Source organism: Cavia porcellus, unplaced genomic scaffold (assembly GCF_034190915.1).
Source record: "Cavia porcellus strain 051 isolate PalLab524CR breed Dunkin Hartley unplaced genomic scaffold, mCavPor4.1 scaffold_20, whole genome shotgun sequence".
NCBI classification, from domain to species: domain Eukaryota; kingdom Metazoa; phylum Chordata; class Mammalia; order Rodentia; family Caviidae; genus Cavia; species Cavia porcellus.
This window is the reverse complement of record NW_026947503.1, coordinates 42,698,335-42,723,651: the sequence shown is the minus strand read 5'-3', so window position 1 is coordinate 42,723,651 and position 25,317 is coordinate 42,698,335. Positions and strand designations below refer to the sequence as shown.

Sequence of the window (25,317 nt, the reverse complement as noted above, 5' to 3'; positions counted from 1 at the left end):
GTTATTGGGCAAATACAATTGTCTATTTGTCCCAGGGTATTTTATGTTTAATTTTTAAAGTTTAAAACAGATTGACAAGTGGTCTAAAAGATAAAGTCAAAATTTTCACCCAGGTGTAGGACAAATTCGTATTTAGTATGTTACATAGAAATTCCTGATTAGTAAGTAACAAATCTGAGGAAAAATAAGGAAGGATCCTTCTGGAAACTTCAGGCAATGCACATGCAAAGGCAAGCTGAGGCATGCTGGTGTCTAAACCTGACTGGCTATTAAACACACTAATAATTGTGTGAAATTGTTTCAGACATTATATTAGACTTCCACCTCATCTTGCAAAAATCTCTAGGAAGAAAAGAAGGTAACAGTAAAGGAAATCCAGAAGTCTAAATCAGACTATAGTATCCTTTGGAGGAAAAATGTACTCAAATTAATTTCTGATACTTCACAAGTATGAGGTAGTACCAGTCCGTTTCTAGACTGGCAATGTCTTTAATTTGAATACACACACACACACACACACACACACACACACTCCTGACAAGATTTTTTTTTCTCTCTCACACACACACACACACACACACACACACACACACTCCTGACAAGATTTTTTTTTCTCTATCCAATTCATTCATTGTCTGAGTTCCAGGTAAGCACCTAAGACTGTACTTTGATTTTGGAGTTCTACAGTTGCTTGGCCTGGAGCAGAACTTAGCCCCTTCACATGATCAGCTCAAACTTCTGGAGGAAGATCCAATTTAATACAAAATGACTGTGACTTGGTTTAACTTAGTGCAAAGTAACTTCAAATAGTAAGTGCAACCAAAACCACAGTGCTTCTAGGCACTTTCAACTTCTTGAATTCCCAGAGTGTCTCAAATAGGATTCCAGATGTGATTTGACACCATTCTTCTCAGATGGTATTGTTAACAACTTGGACTGCTTCGGCCAGTCAAGTTTTCCAAGTAGTAAATGTTCTTTCTCCTGCTGACTCACATCTATTGCCCTTTGATTTATGGTCCTGAAATCTCAGCACTCAGCTCTCAAGTTGTTTGCTACCTTTTAAGCCTTTATTTGGGAAGGATGAATTTACATTTAGTTGATAAATTCATCCTTTAAAAATAAGACTTAAAACATTTTCTTGGTTGATAACAATTTAAGATCTCTAAAATCTACCTTTCCTGGTTTCTTTTCTTCAGTTCACTTGTAACTCATAATGTATGTTACCAAATTAAGCAATCTGCTTGTGCCATACCCCAGTGCTACTTTAAATGAGCACTTTCTGCAAGCACAACTCGGGTTATGTTACTTTGCTTCCTTCTTTGAGTTTGTACATTTATTTGACTTTTATTGATCAATTAAACACTAAAAACAAATTTGCATTTTCTTTGTTGCCCTTTTCTTTATTGGAACTGTAAAGCCTAGAAATGACAGCTTGCTCAGTTTGATGCTCCAGGTGGGTTTTCTGTGTCAAGTGTACATCTAGTCACCAGATTCCTAACAAGTAATATGAGTAAGAAATAAACCTTTGCCTTTCATGTTTCTGAAATTTGAGTGTGATTTTTTCCCTACCATCATCAAGTCCAACACAGCTGAAAAATTGTCTGAAACATGATTGTTATAGGATGTATTGTCAATAATACTATAGTACTTAAAAATCAAGGACTACTCTTTATTTATTTGGTATTGTTTATATATTTGAAACACATATGGAAATATTTTGGCAATAATTCATTCACTCAATGTAAATGGGTTGAACACACATCCTTGGTTTATCTCTTATTATGACACTGTTTACTTTCAGAAAAGAGAGTTGAGTGATAGGAGGTACTTACTGAAAAGAAACAAGGTCATTTGACACAGATAAATAAGTCAAAATGCCACTCTCAGGAGCCCATGAAGACTCTCTAGGTGTTAGAAATATCTTCAGAATATCACTAGTAAATAGCTAGTGGGGACTTTTGGGAATAAATTTAAGACAAAATCAACAAGATAATATAATATGCCTATCTGTCTTTTTGTATGTATTTGTATATTTTTGTGTGTGTGTTTTACTTGTAAAATACCCTATTTTTCTTAGAATTATCTGAATTAGAAAAAATGCACAATGACAGACTGGTAGGAAAAAAATACATCATAGCTGTGGCTTAATTATGCAGGCAATTTGAGAAAAGCAAATTCATTCGGGAAGAATGAACTGCATGGAACTCACAGAATTAAGGAAATTAAAGATAAACCTTAATAATTATATAGGAAAGAGACTTAAGAAAGCCTCTGTTGCCATGTTAAGAAAATATGGAAAGGTCTTAAAAATTTAGTCTATCAACTAGTTATTCATCCATACTGAATATGCTGAAAATTCCAGTGGCAAGTGAGATTTCTGCCATGTTTATCTTTATTGAAGTTTATAGTCTACTGCAGGAAAAACTGTAAAAAAATTATTTAAATTTCTATTGCACTGACTTCAATGGAGAAGTGCAGTAAAATTAAAGTGTACAGTCCAATCTGTTCTAGGATCGCAGGGTAGTAAGCGTCTTGGAATTAGTTTTCTCCTTGCTGATATGCAACACCTAACAATTACAATTTAAAGGAAGAGAGATTTTATTTGCCTTATAGTTTGGAGGTTTGAGTTCATGTTTTGCTGACTTCTAATCAATAAGAAAAGGGTGGTGCCAACCAAATGCAATTGGTTCATAATGAGCAGAGGAACAGTGTTAAAAAAGTATAGGGTAAGGGGCCATATTTATAGCTGAAGGCCATAAGTTCCACGATCCACACAGAAATGTACTCTGTCAATCACTCAGGGGGATCCCAAAGTCAATCAAGTTGGCCCTCCACCATCACTGTCCAGCTCTTTTACTAGAAACTCGGAAGATGGTATCAGGCACAAAGCTAGAACACAGGGCACATTGTCAATAGGGTGATAACTGAGATTAGAGAGGAAATAACGGTTTTCTAAGGAGCTTTGTACTTCATACCATTGAAGAGGGTAGTGGGACATGGGTAAATTTCTGTTTCTTGCTTTTCTATAAATGTTTCCTTGTGACTGACATTATAATGTTTAAGGATCATCAGATGGAATGTTTTAAAGATATGTCTCAAGAAAAGCAATATTGAGTTAAAATAATAATGTATTTCAATTCTTCTATCTGTCCATTAAAATGTGTCATAATCTGTATACCATGATAGCATATGAAGGTTCTCAGCAAATAATGGTGACTTATTTAAGATCTAGTATGTAAAATCATACTTTTCTTCAGAAGATGTTTGTATCTTACAAGTTATGTGTTTGTGTGTGCTTGTGAATATATATATATATATATATATATGTATATATATCACAGTCATTTGTTTATAAGTCATATATATTCAGGAAATGTCAATATTGTCATTTATAAAACATTCATATTAAACAAAAGAGAATTATGACTTTTTACTCATTTAAAAATAAATATATAAGAGTATATTTAGGTTGTTTTCTGTCATTGTTTTTATTTATTATTTTGGTATTTTTTATTTTAAAATGAAAAAAATAAAAATAATGATACAGAATTTTAAAACAATAGGCAGTTGGCAATGGTTAATATATATTGTGTGTTGTTATCTTCAAAGTAGTTGCTTAGTTTGCAAGATATAGGTTTGAAAAAATGATCAAACAATGGAAACCACAGTTCCTTTTTGATAAACTAACAGAGATTAGTAGTGTAATTATCTGTTCTGTATATACAATAATTGTTTTTTAAATGTCATTGGGTCTACTTGTTTCATTCAGGCCCCAGAGCAGCACAGACCTGCCTTCCTTCCTGGGCAGCCAGTCCTACCCTCCTCTTGGAGGCTATCAATCAAGATAAGTGGAGCTATGTTTGACTGGGAGCTGAGGAGCAGTTGTCAAGAACTTTATTTCACTGTTTTGCTCACTGCACCTTCTGAAAAGGAAGGATTGCATGTAGCTGAAATCTTCCTAAAGTGAAATGAACGACCTTTCTCAGAAATAGCGGGGTGACCCCTAAACTACTTCAAAGCCATCTTGAAGTAACATTGGTGAGATGGAAGCCATGTCTCTGAATAGCAGTTCTGTGGCGCCAGACTCCTGAGGGCCTCCAAGGACAGCAAGGCAGACTCCAGTAGCAGCTGTTGAGACAAGTGGCAGGGAGCAGGGAAACTGCATGATGGAAAGGGAGAAGAAATGCTCTAAGGAGACACCACAGCAAAGATTCAAACAGTGTGACTCAGCCAGATGGTTGGGCAAACCCATTGGCAGATGGACCAGTAACACACTCAAGCATGAGGAATTGTATGGGTCTTGGGAGCAATGGTTTAAAGCCAATTTTTTTTGTTAGTTTCTAAGCCTGAGAAAAAATGAAGAAATTCTGTTGCTTGATTACTTAAAATAAGCGGAATGAAATAAACAGTGAAATGTCCTCATAGGAATTTCCGTTTCAGTTTCTCTGTAAACTCATTAGAAAGTGCTATGTGGATGAAGCAGATTACCATCAAAAATTAGCTGTGGGATGCATTTTTGGTGGATTTAGATTAGAAATGTTTAGTAGTCTGTACGATGCTAGACTGACAGACAGAGGAATCAGTACTAAGTAAGATAACCTGTAATTTCTGATTTAATATATAAAAGGTTTGTTGGGAAAAAATGAAATAGGAAATTATTGGGCTCAGTGGAAGGATAGAGGAGAGAGATTTTGAAGGGTTAAGGTGATCAAGGGTTTCCAGAAATCACGGACAAGAAACTGAGCTCCAGCATTGGAAAAGAGTAAGAGATAGAGAAAAGAGAAGGCACATTTAGAAGATGAATCCTAAGCATGAAAGAAAACAAGGAAAAACAGCATCTAAAAAGTCTGAAGGCTGGAGAGTTTGCTGTAATGCAGAGAGACCAGAGGTTTATCATTGTGTCTTATGTATAGTGCTTAGTTTTTGGTTAGTATTTGATTTACAGTCTAGTTCTTAAAATGGATTCTCTTTTACTGATTGAACTATAGGCCACTTTGAGTTAAGCAATATGTAGATTAACAAAATCTATGAGTCTAATGAAATTCTCTGAGTAAAATTCTTCATTTTTATTCTTTGCCTCAGATTTTTATCCTAGTCACCAAAATTTTAGAAGAACAGAATCATATATTCCTATATGTTCACATATATTATGTACACATACACACACACACACACACACACACACACACACAGAGTCTTCTATTTTTGTTTGTAATTCATTCTTTTTCACCCCCTGGACAGTTGTACATTCATTTCTACCCATGAAAAAATAAAACAAAATTTATTTGGGCACAATCCAAAATGTGTTTAGACTATCTGATTATGTATTCTATAAACTACTGTGATTCAATTAACTGTTTTGAAACACAAATGCCAAAAAAAAACTTGATAAAGTATTTATTAAAAAACAGAGGCATAGTTTGACAAAGCACCCTAATATAATCACAGCACTCTTCAATTATTTTAATTTATGAAGGCACAATTACCTTAAACCACATAAAAAGTTCAAATAGTTACACATTATTGAAGGCAAATGAATGCTTACATATGAACTTTTAAATATGGAAATAAATTGCCTTGGATTTTGGTTGATTTTGACAATGTTTGTGCCAGTTTTACTTTTTATCCCAATGGTTTACTCCTTATTTGTCAGAAGGAGCAGGAGTAGCTTTACAAGCAAAGATATTGAATGGAAATCACCTAAGAGCTCCAGCCTGAGTTCCAGGATAGAATTGTGACCACTTCTGTACTATTTCAAGTTTGAGCACTGGGATGTGAATGCAGATGTAACCTCTGCATACCTGCTCACGAACTGTAATTAATACTGCTGTGAGCTGCTCTCCATGCAGATCACACACGGTCTTGTCTGTGAGGTAGGAGAGATTGAGATCTGTTCCAATGGGAGTCCTGATGTGGAAGGTCTAACATGCAGTAGGCTTTACTTTTTTAAAAGTGACCCTTTAAAAATGAAAATGGGAAGAAGCCTTTGACATGCACTTGGAACCATAGAGAAGCAAAACCAAAAGTGAAATAAAATGCCACAGTCTAAATGTTTGTGGTCAAATTCATAATCTAGAGCTACACTCACCCCATATTCAGTCCCGATTTTTTTTTTTTTTGTCTTTTTCTTTTTTATTGGTACCGGGGATCAAACTCACGATTGCCTGCTTTCAAGGCAGGCGCTTATGCCGCGGAGCTAAATCCCCAGCCCCAGTTCCGAATTTTTTAAAACAGGAAATCAATTTCCTTTTATGCCTTGGTAATTTTCACATTAAACTACTCCAGTCTTCATATTTACAATATTAAGTCAGTTTAATAAAAGCTAAAACAAAAAAGAACAAAAATTCATTGACATTAACTATCTTTAGAACTGATCAATAGAGGAAAGAACCAAAGTTTGAATAATCTCAAATTTATATTCAAGTTTAAAAATTTTAAACTGTCTTTTCCTTTCATTATTTATTTCTAGCTTAATTGATAAATTAAATTTGTGCAACTTTTCCACATACATTAATGCTAGGAGTTACTCAATGATAAAAAAAAAAAAAAAACAGGACAAAACAAAACAAAGCAAAACAAAAACCTCTTCTTTTTAATTTGAAAAAGTAAGTCCTTATGGTCAGTGTGTACCACCTTGAATGCATTTGTTATTACAAGAAATGTAAGTCCTTGATAAGCTAGCACTCATTAATAAAGTATAAATATCTAGCATCTCATCAGGCTCAGTGTGACTTTAACAATAGGGTAAAAATCATAATATGCTTCTAATGCACATAGCCGTATGTCTGCATCACTAGCCTAATCTCTGTTTTTTCAAAATGTGGGTAAGAAAAACGTATGCATCATAGTTAACTTTTGAATATTTATTTATTTATTTTTGTATTCTTTTTTGCAGTACTGATGATAGAACCCAGAGACAGTCTTCCATGAGGCTAACTTCTCAGCCTTTTTTATTGGGTCATGTTGTTTCCCAGACTTGCCTAGAACCTCTTATTTTACTTCTGAGTAGCTGGGGTTATGGAATTGCATCCTTCTGGCTTGAATCATAGTGTTTTGTTGTTGTTGTTGTTTTTGTTTGTTTGTTGTTTATTTATTTCTTTTGGATGACATGAAACAGTTTTTACCAAATATTTTTTACCTAGCTTGATGGTTAAGAATGAACAATGCATATCCTGCTATTATTTTAATTACTGTTGGTTGACTTGAAACAACTTTCTCTTAAGTAGACTGATAACTTTCTACTTTTAGAGTAGCTGAAAGAGTGTAGCATATCAACTAATCCTGAGAATTGATTTGCTAGTAAGGAAGAGTAGAAGAAAGGAATAAGTGCCACATCAGAAAGAATCAGTTAAATACGTGCACTATAAAAATGTCAAGTAAATTGTAGAAAGAATATAAAAAGGCCACTTGCTCAGGAGCACAGAAACTGAAGTGCATAGAGGTCCACCTACAACAGAATATAAAAGAAAGATTACATCATTTCATCTAGGATTCAAGATGGAGTTTCATCTTAGAAAATCAAATAAATACAAGTAATAAAAGCATTAAAAAATTAAGCCACATGGCCATAATGATCATACTTATTTGTAATTTAATAAAAATAAGTTACATAAGAACACATTTCATCCCTCATCCCTAGAATGGCACAAACCCAGAAGACAAAGTATTAAAATGTCTACAAACATCTATTTTTCTACTTGGGAATTTTTTTTTTTTTGGGTTTCATCCTGTGATTAAAAATTGCAACTGCTTTGTAGGGGAGGAAACTGTATTTCAAAGGCACCAGTGAGCAAGCTTTGTGTTTGTGTTCATTAAAAAAAAAAAAAAAAAAAAAAAAAAACTGAGCAAACCTTTCTCTGTGCATTAAGCCTTCTGACCTTTATTGAAATAACAAAACAGTTATTCAAAGAACATGGGGATGAATTAAAGGTAACTTTCTATTTGCTAACATTCAAGGGAGGAATGGCTTTCCTGTCTATCTCAGAGGGTTGCTCTGACAGAATATTTGCAAAGCACTCAGTCTTCTCAAGAGTACTGAATCATGATTTTTTTTCTAAAATTTTAAATGTCTGGCTAGTAAAAAGTTTGATAAGTTAACAATAAAAAGCTGCATTTGCAAACTTAAGGTGGACTTAAAGAAATTTTTTAAATGTATAAGGAAAGGAATTTATACTCTTGATCCAATGGCTGAAGACTAGTGTGACTGCAGGTTTGAGTACAAGCACTTCTAAATAACAGTGTGGATTTAGGCAGTAGTTTTGGATTTTTATAAGTAGTCATAGCTTATTTTTATTTTATTTTATGAATTTTATTCAAAATTATGATTAAAATATACAAGCTTCATGGTAAAGGAGCATGGCAAATCCTTTGGAGCTCTTGAAATTACTTATCTATCTATCTATCTATCTATCTATCTATCTATCTATCTATCTATCTAACTATCTCTTTAGTTTCAACTGTTGTTACCCAGGACAGGTATTAATAACTGCAATAATCTCTGAACTAATCTTTCCACTCAACCCAGTTCTCTCATCAATCTATCTAATGCATGGATTACAGATTTATCTTTGTCACTTTCACACTTATAAGTCATGAATGGCTCTCCATTGTTATCAAATTTAGTGCAAAATGTTGTTTAATATTAAGGGTGAAAAATATGGTGACATCCTCACTTGCTATGTGACCTTTTCTTTTTCTTCTACATTGAATTTACATTTTGGAACAGTTTGCTCACAATGCCGTTAAAAGTTTCTGCCAGTCTCTTGAGGGTTTCTCATTTTTCGCAATTTTATCATGCTCTCATCACAAAATATGACCAATCTGCACACAAAAGGAATTATCCATGTTCCAAATTCATGGATTTCTCTATTTTGGCATTTTATTGTTCTATTTTAGCACTTTTTTTCTCACTTTTAATATTTTATTTCTTTATTTTAGCATTTTTTTTCATAATGTTTAAAGTTGTTTTGGAAGCTATGCAAATGTTTGGTATTATTCCAGAGAGTTGAATACTCTCTGTAAAATCTGTATTAGTCAGCTTTCTCCTTGCCAAGACACAACGCCCAACACACATAATATGGAGAAGAAACATTATTTAGATCACTTTTTCTAGAAATTGAGTCCTTGGTCAGCTGATTCTAAGGCAGAAACATTGTGGAATGGTGTGACATAGCAAATCTATGGCGGCAGAGCAGGGAACAGAGGCACAGAGAAAGGGTGAAGGAGTTAGATATTAGCCAATGTCTTCCTTCCATGGTACACATCCAGAAATACACTGTATTAATCATCTCTGCAGCCCTCAAGCCAATTAAGTTGATACAATTAATCTTTAGCATATAAAATCTGTTGAGAACATAAGGTTGATATATTTTATTCATTATTTTCCATCCTGAAAGTAATAATCAGCAAAACCCATAGTAAATGTACACTATATGTTAAGGATACTTGCTTTCACAAAACTGGGAAGGAAAATTCCCTTCAGATCTAGACCTGAGAAGGAGACAAAGAACAAACGTTATTATGCTACTTCTGGAGAAATTTTTGGAGTTATTTATCCACAGAAGTATATGGTCATCCATTCTTTTGGCATAGAGATAGATACTACAAAGGACCTAGATCTCAGCTTCTTATTTCTAAGTAAATAAATTTAAACGATGCTCTCAAAGTTCAACCTACCAGAAACATCCTTTGAGTCTAGAAACTCAAAGTTCATACAAGACTTACAAGCTACAAGAAATATGAATCATTTCTAGGATCTCATTAAAATATCACATAATGTCTCTTATTTTTATTATTATGTAATTTATTCTAAGGATGGAAAGACATCCTTAGAAACATGTTGACCATAAAAATACACACCACAATAACATTTATTCATCATGGTATTCATGTTAAGAATATGAAGTTAAGTGGGGTGTGCTCAGAGCAGGTGGCCTGAAGAATGGCTTCTCTGTTTACAACACACCCAACAGGAATCTAGGATCATTGTAACAAGGGGCACAAAACTTGTGACCTCTCTTGGGAGCAAATGTCCTACACATGCATTCCACACGCTTCCACATAGTTGCTGGATAGTAATAATGTGACGGGACTCAGTAATGGGGGAAAGTGGGTAGCATTTAGTGGGGAGGTGGACATTTTGAGTGTACCCATAGGGGATCTGTTGATAGTCCTAAAAGTAAAGACTTTGAATTTCTATTTTCAATAAATTTTATAAAATAAAAAAAAAAAGAATATGAAGTTGGATATAAAAATAATAAAATCCAATTCATAATTTAATTAACATATTTTCTGATCAGTTAAAGAATCGTCACTCAGTCCAAATTGAAAATGAACAGGACATATTAAATAGGGATCCATACAAAACCCAAAAAGAAAAATTTGAGTTGCCATTGAGAATGACTACAAGGAATGGAATTCATCTAGATTCCCACTCCATCTTTCCTCTGTTCTTTATTTTCTGCAGGTTGATCACTTATATTTCTCAATGTAAAGAATAGGAAGAAGATCTATCAATTCTCAAATTCTCAAATTATAAAATAGAGATTTTGCCTTTGTAAAAAACATTCTGAAATTTTCTAGAACCAGAGTTCAACTATTTTTAGGAGAGAATGAGACACATTAATCCAGAAGGGATAATTGGTTATCCAATAACCAAGTCTATGTTTTTAGACAGGTGAGTTAGGCAAGCTCGGGAGCTTCTGGTTAAATTACGGGGATGGATGAGGCAAAGACATATATTCCATAAAGGAAATATAAATAACTACTACAGTAGCCATAAGAGAAATGTTCCTTAATTTTTTGATCTACATAGTTTTCCATTTTGATAATTTAATTTTAGACATATTTATTTATCATTATACATTTCTTCATATTTTCCTTTATTGTACAGATGTATATTTTTTTCCAAGCCCAATTACGAATGTATTGGTATAGAGTCAGATCACATTTTTCTTGCATATGTTAGATGTCCTATGAGGTACTGGCATGGTGCTTCCTATGGAGTAGCTACTTTAAAATTAATTCTTTCAATCCAGTTCACTGTTTTCCGTGGGTATCAGATGTATGTGTCTCAAACAATATTGTTGATCTGTTTTTCTGCATCTAAATTTTGAATTTATGGGTACATTGGGCCAGTCACATACGTAGAACCAATAATTCATATTTATGCAGATTCTAAAACTTTTTAAATTATATTTGTCTTTTAGTTGAATTATCTATATGTTTACAAAGGTAAAAGGGATGGTATGAGGCTACCATTCTTCAGGAAAGAAAAGGATAAGAAGAATTGATTGAAGGGTTTTACCAAGTAATATTCTCAAATCTCAAAGCAGAACACTATTAAAATCAAAATGAACTAACACTGATTATATAATATTACATTCGCATTTTAAAAATACTTAATTGAAACGCAGATGAAGATTTGTTTTTATTTTGATCAAAGGTTCATTTAATTTAGAAGCAACCAGATAAAAAATTTCTAAACAAAATACAGGCTGTAAATATTTTGTAAAATTATCCTTCAGTCTGTGTATATATTGAACAACATAGTGGCTAAAATATACAGATATTTTACTTAAAATGCTGTTGAAATGGATACAAGTAACATTTTCTTAAGGCTTTTTCCAGTACTTGGAATATTTCGCTTATTTAAGAGTCATGTCTAGACATTTCAATTTTTTACTTATAGTATAGTAATTAGTAATTTTCCTGTTAGCATTAGGACCTACAGTATTATGATTTGTTATAAATATTTCAATGTGATTACTCCTAGAGAAGCTTTCCTTTTTGTTTGTTTGTTTGTGTGAGTGTGTGTGTGTGTGTGTGTGTGTGTGCACGTGTGTGTGGTGCTGGGCATTAAACTCAGGGCACTATGCTTGCAAGGCAAGAGCTCTACCAATGAGCAACATCCAAAGGCCTCAAGAGAATCACTGAATACTAAACCCCTACCCATTTTCTAAAGTAGTACCCTTTATAGAATATTCCACTCATATCTTTGTAAGCTACCAATTATTGCCATGCATTTGACATTTAAAGAAATACTTCATTCTGATATATTTGTCTACATTCAACATGCTAATTTTAAAATCTAGTTTTGTCTCTGTGATTCAGACAAGCCTTTTTATATAGTGACCACAGAGATGCTGATAAATATAGGCTTTCTAAAGAGTCAGATTCTGTTTTAGCAACTATCAAAATAATATGTTTACTGTAACAACAGAACAAGTTAAGAAGGACTGACTGAGTCTGCCATAGAGTTTTAAAGATGTTTTTCCTATCAACTGCAGCCGTTGCTTTTTAAAGAATAAATCATGACTAATTTCCTCCTGTGATTCTTTTTATTGGAAATCAGATGAGTGGGAGTTGGGAACTCAGATCTAACCTACTTAAATCAGAGGGAGCATTAGCGCAAATATTCTTAAGTAAGCATTCATTGTCTAATCAAACGAAACTGGCTTACTCAATGTTCGCTAGCATGTCTTTCCAAATCCAGGCTCAGACTCTTGACTAATGTGGGCTGTTCACTCTGATCCCACTGGGGCTGCAGAAATCTCCTATTTCCTTTCATTTTCAGGTATGCAGCTGCATTGCTAAGCCATGACTACATTGCTAAATGAATCATTGATTTGGAAAACCTGAAGTGACCTTCAGTTTGCTCTCAAGTTCTTCCTCAATACAGAGGAGTCAAAATCAGGAAAATATTTGGAAGAGTTTTCTCTAAAGGTATTTGAAGCAGGGAAAAAGAGATCTGTGTGTGTGTGTGTGTGTGTGTGTGTGTGTGTGTGTGTGTGTGTGTGTGTTCACATGGGCAAGTATCTTTCTTTGTAAATTGAGTGCTGCTCCAAAGTCTTGTTCAGCGCATACATAAATATTTACCTTGGCTTCTGTGCTACCTATATGCTTCTCTGTCATGTGTTCTTCACTGAAATTCAATCAGTTTTGGATACTTTTATTGTCCCAGTACCGTAACAGGCACAATGAGCAGCCAATGTTATGAAAAGTTTTATAAATACAAATGCTACTTTCATTCAATTTCTTTTCTTCAATCTTAGGATTTAGTTTGGTTCACAGTGGGTGCTTCAGAAACTATTTCAGAAATTCTACTGCCCTGGAAAAAACACAGCATTTATTCAGTATTAACTTACTCTTCTCCATGAGTGTGGTGTAGTTGGGCATATCAATATTCAGTGTGCTACACAGATTATTCTGATGGCATAGTTCAGTGAAGTTCACACTAAGTTGATAGATTCAGGTATCACTTCTACTGTGTCACTGATTGGCTTCACACCAAAGCGTCCTGCATCAGTAGAGTCAATTTAACCTCATTCTCCTAGTTCCTGAGCTCTTCCACTAGGTGCTGAGTGTTTCATAAGAGTTTCCCTAGCTGAAGCAGATCTTAAAAAAAAAAAAAAAAAAAAAAAAAAAATGGAATTGACATGAGGAATCAGCCCTTAGGTATAAATAATTGACAGATTCCAACCCTTCTAAAACTGAAAGAATTTGCAGTTTACTATGCTTGAAGCTTTCTACTGTATTACGCATACAATTTAACTTTCCTATAACTTGACCCACAAAGAGAGAAAAAGTTACCTACACGACCCCTCAGGTCCTTCCTCGCCTAACAATCATGGAGTCTTTACACATCTCCCAAGGAATGTAGCTCATTTATTATTAACTCTATTTTAGAGCTGAGGAAGTAGAGATTCAGAAAGGTCTAGTAGCAGAGCAAAGTTCAGCTCTTCAACTTGCGGCTTCATCTCGTTTGGTATCCAAAAACCTCCCAGTCATTCTTCCCTGCGGTGAGGTTTACAACAGATTGTTCAACAGCTTCCGAAACTAAACCAGGTTGACTAATCTTGCTCCTGATTCTGAGCTCTCTGATAAATCACCTAACTATCTTTTTATGATGAATTGGTTTTGTTTTCCTTCATCCTTTTTTTGATGGTCAGGTGGGCAAACATGATAACTGTAAAAGGAAAGCAATCCATACTGGGGTTAGACAGAGCTCTATAAGCCAGTCTTGAAGACTGAGCCAAGCTCCTTGTGTCCTTAATTGTAACCTTGGTACATGAAAAACAACATTCATTCCATTTTACCAACGTTTCGGTCAAAGATCAATTGCCATTGTAATTATGTCATATATCACAGGACGAGAAATCAGTGGGAGGGCAGGCCCTCTAAACTAATACATATCATTAGCATTTAAAGAACATGAAAAACAAATTGAACATTAGTCCTCATGTAACTCTTTCTAGAGCAAATAATTTTCCAAATTAAAATGAATAAATTAATGAAACTGCCACATGTCTGAGAATAAAGCACGTAGGTAATGTCTTCCAGCCCTCAGCAAAGTTTAGCTCATTGTACTCTCTGTCTCATCATTAAAACATCTAATCAAAGAGAGCTTAAATACTTCAGTGAGCTCTCAAAATAAATTTGATCTGAGGAACTCAAGGCTCATGGATTCCTAGGGTTACTGATTAGGTGAAACATGTTTTTGTTTTAATTCCTGTCTCTTCTCAAAGAGGATTAATATCCATAATTCTCCTATCTCCCATTTAATTGAGAAATGGAGTTTGAAGAGGCACCTCCTGGAACACACCACTTTGAAGATGACCTAGCCACTGCCTACACAATAAATCTTATGCCCACATGCACATCCTTCCTATTCTAATGGAGGAAAAACTTGTATTGTGTGTCCATCTGTATTCCAAAGCACATCATTGTTTTCTCTATTTCATCTTATGATTGAGGCAGTCATTCTCCAGAAGCTCAAACTCTATCTTAAACTTTCCACTTTCATTCTAGCATCCCCATTCAAACAAGTACCTCTTTGGTTAAAAGCAATACTACCTTTATTTACTTGTTATGTGATATGTGATTTCTTTCCCTTTCACATTCTACATACCAGGAAAGGAGGAAATATTAAAATGAAATAAAGTATGTGATTTTTGTATTATAAGCATTTTCTATAGTATTTTATAAACATCATTATAGTTTAGATGCAACTGCAGCTTTTCTCACGTCTTACCACACACACACACACACACACACACACACACACACACTTACAGATACACTAAATATGAGTAATGAATACTCACTTACATACATTCTCCTGTCTGGTTTCTTTTACCAATAGCAAACTCAATTTATTTCAGAAAATATCAATAGTCATTGTGTTGCAGAGAAATATATCTTCTAAGAAAAAAAATTGTATATATAAATATATACATATATATAATATTATTTATCTGTATCAAAAGAACAAATCATCGTAGTTTTCTTACCTGTATTATGAAATAAATGATAAAAAGTTTCATTGGCAGCAAATTTATCCTGTTGGAGAAAACTTTTTCACGTATTTATATCTGAATTGGTAGTCATTTCTATGAGGAGAAAATCAATTGTATTAGAGAAACTCTAGTAGATTTGGAAAATCATTATAACCGTTCTGCCATAGGTTTGGTCTTTTACAAAACTCTCAAGAAAGGAAAAGCAACTATTTCTCTTCTGCATTTCTTTCTTCAAATAGGACTGGGTTGAATAACCAGACTGTATAAAGGATTCACAGCAATTGCTTTACGAAGAAATATGAGGTCATATTCTAACCAATGGGATGGAAACTGGCCTCCGCAGTGTTAAACTGGATGTCTTCAACTGGTAGATTTGTAATGGAGTGGTTGAGAGATCAGATGGATACTTTAAATGACAAGAACTTCCATAAATGTCAGTCTGCCCACATCTTTCACCTAAGCCTCTGTTAGGATACCTCACTCCTGACTTCTGCAGAGACTGATGGCTAACGCTGAAGGCTAACACTGAAACTGCTTCCACAGTTCAGTACAGACCTAACTTCTGTTGTTTGCATCTAGATGGCCCCTAAAAACATCATGAGATCAGAGGTGGGGTTGTGAGGAGTATATTGGATCCTGGGGAGAGGATGAGTAGTCCACTGGAGTTTACAGCTAAATGTGATGTTGCGAAGTGAAGCCTAGTTAGAAGAGATGAGTCACGGAGGCATAACCTGGAAGAGTATCCTCCTCCCTTCACCCTTGATCTTTCTCTCTGCTTTTCCCTTATGCCATAAACATCTTTAATTCTGCCGTTCTCCTTTGCTATGCTGCCTACCTTGGAGCCAGCCAACTGTGGACTAAAACCTCTATATTCCATGAGCTAAAATAATCCTCTCTTCCTTTAATTTGTGAATATCAGGTATTGTGCCTCAGTGACAAGAAAAGTAACATTTTTTTATGCACCTTTTTCATCTACTTTATCATACATTATATTGCTTTCATCAATAAATAAAATGGAATTTGGTATTGCTTGAATAAAAAATATGGCTATGGAGCTAAAAATAAGTGATACTGTCACTGATTCCTCCTGTAGTAAAACCTATTGCTTCATCTGCATGTACAGCCTGCAGGAGATTTTCATATTCTTTGTGCTTGGAACTCTTGAGTGTCTTGTATTTCAGGAGTGTAACCTTTGAGGAATAACTGCTTAGCAGCTTCTTGTGCACACATAGTTCACTGATGATCTAAAAAGACATAGGCCTGCCACATGCAGTTTCCTTTTTTGTATTAGGTGGTGCAATTGACTCAGTGGAAACAAGATTGGAAATAAGGTTAAATAACACATTAGATGTTGCGTGTATTTTTTTTTTGTACCTAGAAATCAGTGATGTGGGTAATATAGTAGACTGGGGGCTAGAGTTATTTACTTCTTACATCCATCCATCCACTCATTCATACAGCTAGCTTAGTTTATACTTATTTTATGTTATTTTCATTCTAGAATTTGGAAAAACACACTAAACATATACTTCTTATGTATTATGCTCATTATGCTAAATCTTGACTTTTAGAAGTTTAAAACTGAGTAGAGGAATATTCAGTGCTTCAAAATGGGATCAAATATATGCACTAATGTGAATGAGGGAAATGCTTATATTTATTTATTTACATTGCATCAGGGTTAAGCCTATACTCTCTCATGGAGTTGAGTTTCATAAAAATTCCTCCTATAAAACACTTTGAAATTGAGAATTCAAATTTAACAGTTAAATTACATTTACCTTAAATGGAACTTTATCCATTAGCATTTATCCATACTGTCTAGGGGTTATGAATGTCAGGCCTCTTTTTTTCTTTCTGTTGTAGAATTTAGCTGAATGGGGTAGAAAACACAAGATGATCACAGATTTCTGGCAGTTTGTCTTAGATGAAAAAGAGACAAAACCATGTGTTCCACTTATTTGAACAGTTTCATAAAGATATGAAATGACTTTGAATAGCTTAGCTTTCTGACTAATTCCTTTGACAAATCCAAAATTCTAAACTTAGAAGTATACAAGAAATAGATCCTTATTGCTTATATAACCTGATTCATGGATATCATTTGGATAGTTTTTCCATTAGGCAAAAGTTCAGAAAGCAATCCCTATGCATAAACTGCTATGGAGAGTGTAATCGTGAGCTTCCAACAGGAGCAGAAACATTGAAACAACAGAAAATATATCTCACTTAACAGAACTAGTTCTCAAAGGAAGCAGTAAGAACAGGATGGGAAACTAGGGAAGAGGGCACATTTTCCACCTGTTTAGGGTTTCAATTCAGGGGAGACTATGCTTACACTAAGCTCCAACAGGTGAATAGGGTTTAACACTACAGAAAGTAGGTAGACACAATGGGTAACAGAATAGCTACAAGTAAAATCTGTGGCTATGTGTTCTAAATTATGCACTGTCTGGTAGAATAGTAACACTGATTCTATAAGTAATTTGTTGAATCATTTATTTGGTTCAGAACATATTTTGTTAGTCAGGAGACTTCTATTCAACTTTGAGAGCCATTAAAATAACAGTGTGTTTCAAAAAGTTATAGTTTACAATCAATTACAGAGTTGAAACTGAGACCCATTTTTCTTATTACAGTATAATATTATGTAACTTTATTGTCAAATTTTCATATTTCCTAAAAAACCCTCCACCTTTTAGTGACATTTCTAAACAGTCTCCATAAAATTAGGATAAATCCAGAAAGCTTGAAAACAGAAAGTAGTTATTCCCATGATATATGATCTTCCCTGACCTCTATCTCATAAATGCTGAACTTGCTTTCAAATCATATAGAGAGACCAATTTTTCCTTCTTTGTATACAACGTTCAATTCTTTCTCCCTCTCTGGGCTATTATTTATTATTTAACTTGGTTACTGTATTATTTAAAGAAAAGAGCAGTTTTCAATATTGCCTGTACAGGAGATGCTATACTGGTAAAGCGATATTGATTGCATTGTAGCTATTAAGTACAGTTCTGAAAACAAGGGAGGAGTGGGAGACAGAGATTCAGTGTAAGAATTACATTCAGCCTCCTACAAACTAGAGAGGAAATAATAATGTTAGCTAAACACATTTCAAATAATTCACAAACTTTAGAATTTCTTTTTCGAGATCCATAGAGACTGCTTGAAAAGTGAGCTCACAGGAATGAAAGTGGCCCTCCAGGAGTAAAGAATCTGCACGATACCTTTAGAGACTATAAAAAGTATGGCCAAGACTTTATAATTTAGCACTACTCCACATTTTCTAAAGTAACTACCAACTCCTTCACAAAAACACACTGTCTGGTTAGACTACTTATCTAAGAAATCCCTAGAAATCTTTTCCTGGCTCTGGTTGGTGATACGTTCCTTGCTGAAAAGTGTAGATTTTAAGAAAGAATGAATTTACATACAATTCTATTTTTGATTTTTTTCCTTTGTGGCACATCTAGATCTCTCTCTTCTGGTTATAAATATACACTTTGGTAGAATAATAATACTAATGTGAACTCACCAAAAACATTTGTAGATTGGATCTGACAAACAGCAATATATCTAAATAAATTTTTGAGAAGGACTGGAAGCATAAAGAATCGAGTGGGGGAAAATGCAGCTGAAAAGCAAGAAATGGAAGAATATATATATATATATATATATATATATATATTTTTTTTTTTTTGGCTAAATGAAAGTGGGAGAGAAAAGAAGCAGATGTCAAAAGCTTAGTATGAAGCCAAGGCACAGGAACGATGCAACCCAGAGTAAGGAACAGAGGTCAAAAGATTAAGTAGGAGGTTATTTCTGGAATAAAAAAAAAAATCGAGAAGAGGTGTAATTTATCACTGACATTTAATTGGCCTGCATGGTGAGATGCATGGGAGAGCCACCAATATTTAAAAGGCTATAGACAAGGTAGACAGAATTAATCAATCAGATTTCCAGCTGAACTCATCCTTCTGTTAAGTGTTGTGGCAACAGACAATATATGTTTTCTTAAAGGAAGTTAGAAGACCAATGTAGCACATAAATCAATTAGAAAATACTGTTTCACAGCACAGAATATTGGTCTCTATAGTTGTTCTAAAACACCTTGCTCATGGAGATTTATGAGTAAATACTTCTTAAATGAATATAAAGCAACTTGTGCTTTCCAGATTCTATAGGATCTGAAAATTGAGAGAAGAAGAGGAAAAAAATTTTTTTTTCTGTACCTAGAATTGAGCTCACGACATCATGCTTACAGGGCATGCATTTATACTGCTGAGCTAAACTCCAGCCCTGAGAAGGAGACGTTTATTGAGGAATAAAGAAGAAGATCTAAAAGGGTTACACATTTGAGATAAAAAACAGGCCAGTTACAAAACAGTATTATACATAAGTCAATATGAAGGCATGTATAAAATATTGTCTTTATTAACTATAACATTTCTCAGATACAGAATCAAATCCTAGAGTCAAAAACTCAACTGCCTAATCACATTCATTATTATTTCATTCAAAAAATTAAACAGTTCCTCTTTCTTCAAGTATTTCTGCACTGGCACACATCTGTGGTATTCACTAGTGAGCATTAATATCCTTTCCTACTTGCCTATCTACAAATGGGTGAGAACACAGTCTTACTCCCTTGAAAATAGGCAGATCAGATCTAAACAATGACCTGGAACAAGCTGCTTTTTGGATGTCATCTCTATACCTTGTTTAAAAAAAAAAAAAGAAAGAAAGAAAGAAACAGAAGTCCTCTACAGTATCTAAATATAGAGCAAAGCCAAACTCAGCCCCACAGTGTTGTTATTACTTAAATGACATTTATCTGAAGATATATACACATTATGGTCAAAATAAACATCTTATTTCAGAACAAATTAATTTTGTTTTTTGCTAATTTACTCTGATACAATTGAAATAATAAACTCAATGAGAACAACAATGTAGCCAATTAACATGATGATCATTTAATTTTACTTTTGATAATGCATATGTTTTTATTTAGATTAACACAAAGTAAATTATAACTAACTGGTTTCAAATACCCTCTCATTTGAAGTGGCTGCTCAGTGAAGGAGAACCACAGAAATGGTTCCTTCTGCCAGTGGTTGAAAGAGGCAGAAAATGAAACTGTTTTTGTTTGATCATTGTAAATAGCAAATAGCAAAACAAAGAATGAGGGATTTTTATTGGTGCTGTTCATATCTGCCTATAAAAAACTCAATAATATTATGTTTCATCCATGAGATCTTTAAAATCTACTAATGATGCTGTCTTCTTTTTCGAAATTGATTTTTTGCATTCTTTGGTATGCCATACTCTTGTAGTAAGAAATTTTAAAGTCCCACATTTTTTGTTATGGGTCTCATGTTCTAGGAGCAGAGATGCAGTGGGTCACTATACAAAATCGCAGGGAAATTAACTGTATTAAGTATGGAAGACTATACTCTAGGTATTTTCTACATAGTATTATATTTAATTAAACTATATGTAAATGAAGTATGGATAAACCTGGTAGGGGGTTGATTTTTAAAATACTGAAATCATAAAAGTGACGAATGGGATATAGATTTACAATGGCAAGCAGAAACACCAAAACGACACCCAGCATTTGAAAGCAGATTTATTTAAATCCATGGGCACTGAGCGAGATCACTCCCAACATATTAGGCCCTGGTCTTTGGTGGTCTGTGGCTTATATGAAATAACCAAGCAGGTTATACAGAGGCAGAATGGCTTGTCAGCTGGGAGTTGGTTTATACAGTGTGCATCATAGTGACCAGCTATTTTTAAGAGGCAGGGACAGCCAGAACTGGAACGGGAGCTATTACCTGGGGAACTAACAAATCAAAGTATACTGGCCATGAGGGCCATTTTCTGCTATGTTTCCTACTTCTCTTAGTTTCTATGGCAGAACTTTTCTGGGTATAGTACATGTGATCATTTGAGACAAGGTCCAACAAGAAGCAGTAACATTAAGATTGTTAGTGATCTTAGAATGGACCTTAGTCAAAGTCCTGAAAGTTTTTCCACCAAGAGTTTGTGGTTTGTTTCCCTTACTATAGGGGTTTCCTTTAAGTTGATTCTGACAAGGAAGTGAAGAAGTTAAGTTGATCTAGGAGAGGGTCCAATGCGTTTTAGAAACAAATCAAATCTTGGTCAATTGTTTGATTCATTGTTTTATTTTCTTGGGGAAATCATCTATAGAGTTTAAGGAAAAAACATGACTAGCGGGGTAGTAGGGGTTAGGCAGAGAATTAAGGACTCGGGCAAGCAGCATGAAAAGACACAAAAATTATGGGGAATAGTTATGGAACAATACTGTGAACTATATCCTTAGGTTTCAGCCATACATGAACTGGTTAGCATCCATAATGATCAGAGCATGGCTTTGAGTGCATTGTTTCTTCAGAGTAAGACTCAGGGGAGCTATACAGATAAATTTTTCACTGGGTCTAAGTCTGGATTTCTGAAACTTGTAGCAATAGTTAATACGCACCTGAGTTATGTGTTTGCAGAAATATCTACAGATATGGCTTTTATTAAAAACTGGTTATAACTATGTTAAATAACTTTTAGAGCTTTATGGCTTGTAAGCTGTATGCAGTTTTTGTGTTATCTTTGCTACAAATGCAGGCCTGTTGTCAGTGCCAATAGTCACGTGGAGGTCATATCTAGGGTTGATTTTTCACAGCAGGACCCTAAAAACTTTGATTGTTCTGTCATCTCAGGTAGAGAATATTTTGAGTTTATTTCTGTGTAGAGTCCACTATTGTGTGAGGTCGGGGCCAGTGACACAGATGGTGAAGCCTGAACTGGCTGCAGAATTACATGTCTCAGTGAACTGTAACTTGAACTTGTAGAACATATGCTGGGGCAGGACTGGTTTTGCATCATTCATGACAAACAGTAATGGGAAGCAGTAGCAGGAGAGCTTTATCCAAAATAACTTTGTCCAATGTGACCACAGCATGTCTCATAGCATGTGTCACCTGGTTAGTTAGGTCTTAGCCTAAGGTGAGCTTGTCAGCTTTCTTGTTCAGAAAGACAGAGGCTATTAGAACATGCAGGCAAAAGGGAAGGCAGCCTTTAAAAACTGAATATATGTGCATAAGTGGGTCACTGGGTGCTCCCAGGGACTGGAATTCTGAAGAAACATCATTGTGTTTGTGAACTCAATGGCCTTCAGATTTTATAAAAGATTTTATAAAAGATTTTATAAAAGCCTTCAGATCCTAGAAATGTGCAATTTTTTTCTTGTAATTAGTTTTTGACATTACTGCAGTGGGAGCTTTATCTTTTCAGTAAGCAACTTAGAAGTACCATTAATCAGAAGTGCTTTTTTAAAGGGGGAACAAATTTTTGAGTCTCTGAGAGGTTGAGTCCAGGTCAATTGAAAAGATAGGCTGATTGACAGGGATCAATCCTAAGTAGAAAGAATGCCTTAAGTTCAGCAGGCTATGATTTTCAGAAGAACAAGGCAACATATATGGAGGGCAATCATGGCAGCATTGGAAACTCAGAGTTCTTGAACTGGCTTTCTAGGCAGGAAACATATATTTTGGCAATTTGACAGTCTATATTATTTGCCTGGGGAACTGCAGTGAAACTGTAAGGGACAGAGAAACCTCAGAGTAAAGGAGATGGTAGCTTGACTAAATGTGCTGTTAGAGCCCCCCTAAAAATAGTGGGAGGGTTTTTAATGCTTTGTGGCAACTGAGTCCAAGTGAACTGGCCTTTTATCTCAAGATCTTCCCAGTATAAATCTTTCAAATATGTTAAATCTAGAACTGTCCATAAAGGATGTATGGGTCTGGAACTGCAGAATACAAGGTGATGGTTTTGTTTTTGATTGCATGGAGATATTGTCCATGGTGATTAATGGTCTATCAGGCTGATGTGTAACTGGACATCTGCTTATGCTTCCTGTGACATCAGGCAGTAATGGGAGTGGAGATCACGGTGAGGTGGCATTGTTGATGGCCCAGCTCAGAGGTGAGTCTTCAGTTTATACCTCTGATGAGTTTTTAGAACTTCAAGATTATGATTATCTGTCTTAGGTTGATGAAGGTGTCATCTTTTTCTCAGGGAACAGTCAAACTTGAGAGTTGAGTGTTACATGAGAGAGAGACTGACTGGCTTGGTGTGAAGGAAATGTTCTCCCAGGCTGAAAGTTTGTGCCTAGTAGAAAGAGCAAGAGGCAAGAGGACCAGTTGTCCTTGTGATGGTAACTTTTTGACAGAAGGAACTTTTGAAGGTAGAGAGTTCTGTTCCATTGTCTACCATTGTTCCATTGTATACCAGGTAAGTTGCAGGTATTTTACAATGTCGATGGTCTCTCTGAGGCCCAATTTGTTAGATCAGTCTGTCCTGTCTATTTAGGCCCAACAAGGTGCAACTTATTTGTCCAGTCTGACAGTCCAAGTTTTCCTCATCAACATGTGAAAATCAGAATCAATTATTGACAATCATTTCAGGGGAGTATTAGATGATGCCATTTGACAAGGGTAGTCACATGAACAGAAGGTTATGGGAGGGAGCTCCTCTGTGGCCAAATACAGGCAATGGCTAGCTAGAACCAGTTCCACTCTCTGGAAGTAGATGAGGTGGGAGCAGGAAGTGAAGCTACAGGTGTTGGCAGCAAATGTGGCAGCCAATAAGTGTGCCAAGGTTCAGGAAGAATGTGCTTCTCTTTCCTGTATTTATTTTTTGAGTGGTTTGGTTTCATCTTTATCTCTATAAAATTCCCTTTTCCTGCATTCAAGAATTGTTGGTTTTAATTAATTAGTACCCATTGTATCTTCCTATCATGTATGTTATGTACCCTGGCATAATGATACAACAGACAAAGGGTGGGTACCCCTCAGAAAGAGATCATTCAGATGCCTACCTGGTCATGCTCCTTTTGGAGACCAAGGCATGACTTAGCTAAGGAGGACAGAGGCCTCCATTATGCTATATTTCATTTGCCCTAAAACTACAGGTGAGAGCCCAATAAGGCACTGCAGCCAGTGCTTCCCAGTCTTAGTGTACAGACAGAGCAGCCTAACGCTTGTACTGTCCATTCCACTCACTCATATGCTCATTCGGTAGGCATTCAGAAGTTAAATAGTCCAACTCCCCTTTCCTTGAGGGTGGCCTTAACTAAAGAGAGTTGATCAAGCTATTTTTCTGCTCTGAGTAGGAATGACACACTGACTAACTCAAATGCCCCTATGGGTCTTACTGGAATCACACATGAAGACAGACAAATAGACAGATTGCATTCTCCTTCCTTTGAGTTCAAATATGAGCCACTTGAGTATGGAGCCACAAATCTGCTTCCAGACATCTGAGGGAACTCAAAAATCTATATGGAATGCCTTCTTGGTGAGACCTGGAGAAGTGCTTTCTTTGTCTTACAGGGGTGATAAACAGTTACCAAACAGGCTAGCATAGTTGGTCTTCCTGATTCACCAGATGTAAAGGGAAGCATAAAGACCACAGTGACACCCAGTGTTTTGGAGGTAGATTTATTTACATTGATGGACACTGATCAGAATCACTCTCTAAATATCAGGCCCTGATCTCTCATGGTATAGGGCTTTTATGAGATAAGCAAACAGTAAGCAGAGAGACATAATGACTTATTAATTGGTGACTGATTTTCACAATGTGCATCAGAGACCAGCTGTGCATCACAGTGACTAAGACTGGGAAGACATTTGTAAGAGACAGGACCAAACATAACTGAAGAGGAAGCATTACCTGGACAACTAACACATTGAACTATACTGGCTGGGGTGGGAAGGGTCATTTTCTGCTACAGATTGTTAGGGTTAAATTAAAAGGATAAAAGAGTGAATGCTATCTTTATTGCTTTAGGGGATATAAGAAATCTGGTTTAACCAAATGATAAAGTGTTTTGGCTGTAAGAAAGAAGAAAAGATAAGAATCATGTAAGGTAGCAGTCTTAAAGCCATGTTAAGATGTGTCTTCTGCTACAAGGGATGAGAACAGATGCAAC

The 25,317-nt window shown here is 35.2% G+C and overlaps 1 non-coding gene across 1 annotated transcript; it reads left to right on the top strand.

Annotated features, from left to right (window-relative positions):
- Positions 1 to 9,910: 9,910 nt before the first annotated feature.
- On the top strand, positions 9,911 to 10,040 carry LOC111758110 (small nucleolar RNA SNORA11). Its single transcript, XR_002792343.1, has one exon. It is a non-coding gene; the product is annotated as a small nucleolar RNA SNORA11 (small nucleolar RNA).
- The last annotated feature ends 15,277 nt before the right edge of the window (positions 10,041 to 25,317 follow it).